Here is a 3,115-nt window from a genome sequence, read left to right as displayed (position 1 = left end):
CGCCGACGCTCGCACCGGCCGCTACGGGCCTGGCACCCTCTACGGGCCGTGGCCTCATTCAAGTTGGACTTGGGCTCGGCGCGAGGCGTCGGGGTAGTGGACCCTCCCAAACACCACATGCCACGACAGGCGGCAGCCTGCGGGGTTCGGTGCTGGACTCTTCCCTGTTCGCTCGCCGCTACTGGGGGAATCCTTGTTAGTTTCTTTTCCTCCGCTTAGTAATATGCTTAAATTCAGCGGGTAGTCTCGCCTGCTCTGAGGTCGTTGTACGAGGTGTCGCACGCCACACCGCCAGCCGGCTGTGCACGCTACCGAGTAAGTACCGGTATGCGAACCGCCAGGCGACGGGCGCGCATCGCACGTTTAAGGAGACGCGGCCGGCCCCACAGGCGGCCACGACACTCCCAGGTCTGCGAAGCGGGGCAAACGCCGCGCGCTTCAGTATACGTAGCCGACCCTCAGCCAGACGTGGCCCGGGAACGGAATCCATGGACCGCAATGTGCGTTCGAAACGTCGATGTTCATGTGTCCTGCAGTTCACATGTCGACGCGCAATTTGCTGCGTTCTTCATCGACCCACGAGCCGAGTGATCCACCGTCCTGGGTGATCTTTTCATAGTTTCCACCATCTCTTTCGAGACAGTTGCATAGGCGGGACTGAGGCGTGTGGCGGCCCTGTTCCAGCGTTCAGTGTCCAACGGCCTCACGGCCGATGGGCGTCGTACGGCTCCACACCGGAGCGGACAGGCAGTCGGGCGAAAGTCATTCAAAACCGGCGCCAGGCGCCAGGTGCCGCAGGCCAGCCGCTCCAGCGCTTCAGCGCTCGTACCACACAACATTGCCGTTAGTTTTGAGACGAACGCGTGGTTCCGCACGCGGCGCACGGCTACTGCGAGCCGTACAGGTAGCTGCGTGTTGCGCGACACGACACGCACATCGAAAGACATGCAGTCTAGTCGGTAATGATCCTTCCGCAGGTTCACCTACGGAAACCTTGTTACGACTTTTACTTCCTCTAAATGATCAAGTTTGGTCATCTTTCCGGTAGCATCGGCAACGACAGAGTCAATGCCGCGTACCAGTCCGAAGACCTCACTAAATCATTCAATCGGTAGTAGCGACGGGCGGTGTGTACAAAGGGCAGGGACGTAATCAACGCGAGCTTATGACTCGCGCTTACTGGGAATTCCTCGTTCATGGGGAACAATTGCAAGCCCCAATCCCTAGCACGAAGGAGGTTCAGCGGGTTACCCCGACCTTTCGGCCTAGGAAGACACGCTGATTCCTTCAGTGTAGCGCGCGTGCGGCCCAGAACATCTAAGGGCATCACAGACCTGTTATTGCTCAATCTCGTGCGGCTAGAAGCCGCCTGTCCCTCTAAGAAGAAAAGTAATCGCTGACAGCACGAAGGATGTCACGCGACTAGTTAGCAGGCTAGAGTCTCGTTCGTTATCGGAATTAACCAGACAAATCGCTCCACCAACTAAGAACGGCCATGCACCACCACCCACCGAATCAAGAAAGAGCTATCAATCTGTCAATCCTTCCGGTGTCCGGGCCTGGTGAGGTTTCCCGTGTTGAGTCAAATTAAGCCGCAGGCTCCACTCCTGGTGGTGCCCTTCCGTCAATTCCTTTAAGTTTCAGCTTTGCAACCATACTTCCCCCGGAACCCAAAAGCTTTGGTTTCCCGGAGGCTGCCCGCCGAGTCATCGGAGGAACTGCGGCGGATCGCTGGCTGGCATCGTTTATGGTTAGAACTAGGGCGGTATCTGATCGCCTTCGAACCTCTAACTTTCGTTCTTGATTAATGAAAACATACTTGGCAAATGCTTTCGCTTCTGTTCGTCTTGCGACGATCCAAGAATTTCACCTCTAACGTCGCAATACGAATGCCCCCGCCTGTCCCTATTAATCATTACCTCGGGTTCCGAAAACCAACAAAATAGAACCGAGGTCCTATTCCATTATTCCATGCACACAGTATTCAGGCGGGCTTGCCTGCTTTAAGCACTCTAATTTGTTCAAAGTAAACGTGCCGGCCCACCGAGACACTCAATAAAGAGCACCCTGGTAGGATTTCAACGGGGTCCGCCTCGGGACGCACGAGCACGCACGAGGCGGTCGCACGCCTTCGGCTCGCCCCACCGGCAGGACGTCCCACGATACATGCCAGTTAAACACCGACGGGCGGTGAACCAACAGCGTGGGACACAAATCCAACTACGAGCTTTTTAACCGCAACAACTTTAATATACGCTATTGGAGCTGGAATTACCGCGGCTGCTGGCACCAGACTTGCCCTCCAATAGATACTCGTTAAAGGATTTAAAGTGTACTCATTCCGATTACGGGGCCTCGGATGAGTCCCGTATCGTTATTTTTCGTCACTACCTCCCCGTGCCGGGAGTGGGTAATTTGCGCGCCTGCTGCCTTCCTTGGATGTGGTAGCCGTTTCTCAGGCTCCCTCTCCGGAATCGAACCCTGATTCCCCGTTACCCGTTACAACCATGGTAGGCGCAGAACCTACCATCGACAGTTGATAAGGCAGACATTTGAAAGATGCGTCGCCGGTACGAGGACCGTGCGATCAGCCCAAAGTTATTCAGAGTCACCAAGGCAAACGGACCGGACGAGCCGACCGATTGGTTTTGATCTAATAAAAGCGTCCCTTCCATCTCTGGTCGGGACTCTGTTTGCATGTATTAGCTCTAGAATTACCACAGTTATCCAAGTAACGTGGGTACGATCTAAGGAACCATAACTGATTTAATGAGCCATTCGCGGTTTCACCTTAATGCGGCTTGTACTGAGACATGCATGGCTTAATCTTTGAGACAAGCATATGACTACTGGCAGGATCAACCAGGGAGCTGCGTCAACTAGAGCTGAGCAGCCGGCCGCCCGGGAGTGTGTCCCGGGGGCCCGCGCGAACACGCAAGCGTCCGCTCAATTATTCTGCAAACAGGAGGAGGCTGAGCTCCCCTGCACAACACACCTCGAAACCCTCTCAGGTCCCGGCGGCGCGCAGCGCCGTCCTAAGTACTTGGTCGGGTTCGAGAGAGGCGCAATCGCCCGGAGTTAGGCGAGTAGACGCTTTAGGTGCGACCACCCGTGC

The 3,115-nt window shown here is 55.8% G+C and overlaps 3 non-coding genes across 3 annotated transcripts in view; all 3 read right to left on the bottom strand.

Annotated features, from left to right (window-relative positions):
• LOC126443788 (large subunit ribosomal RNA) overlaps nt 1-264 on the bottom strand; it is a 4,222-nt gene extending 3,958 nt beyond the window's left edge. The window contains exon 1 of the ribosomal RNA XR_007582181.1: nt 1-264. This exon is cut by the window's left edge and continues 3,958 nt beyond it. This is a non-coding gene — a ribosomal RNA (large subunit ribosomal RNA).
• Nucleotides 265-452: 188 nt separating this feature from the next.
• LOC126443779 (5.8S ribosomal RNA) lies at nt 453-607 on the bottom strand. The gene has a single exon (XR_007582173.1). It is a non-coding gene; the product is annotated as a 5.8S ribosomal RNA (ribosomal RNA).
• A 353-nt stretch (nt 608-960) lies between these two features.
• On the bottom strand, nt 961-2,869 carry LOC126443780 (small subunit ribosomal RNA). The gene has a single exon (XR_007582174.1). It is a non-coding gene; the product is annotated as a small subunit ribosomal RNA (ribosomal RNA).
• Nucleotides 2,870-3,115: the final 246 nt, after the last annotated feature.

This window comes from Schistocerca serialis, unplaced genomic scaffold (genome assembly GCF_023864345.2).
Source record: "Schistocerca serialis cubense isolate TAMUIC-IGC-003099 unplaced genomic scaffold, iqSchSeri2.2 HiC_scaffold_185, whole genome shotgun sequence".
NCBI classification, from domain to species: Eukaryota; Metazoa; Arthropoda; class Insecta; order Orthoptera; family Acrididae; genus Schistocerca; species Schistocerca serialis.
Note: the sequence above shows the minus strand (reverse complement) of the source record. Positions and strands in the feature narration are given on the sequence as shown.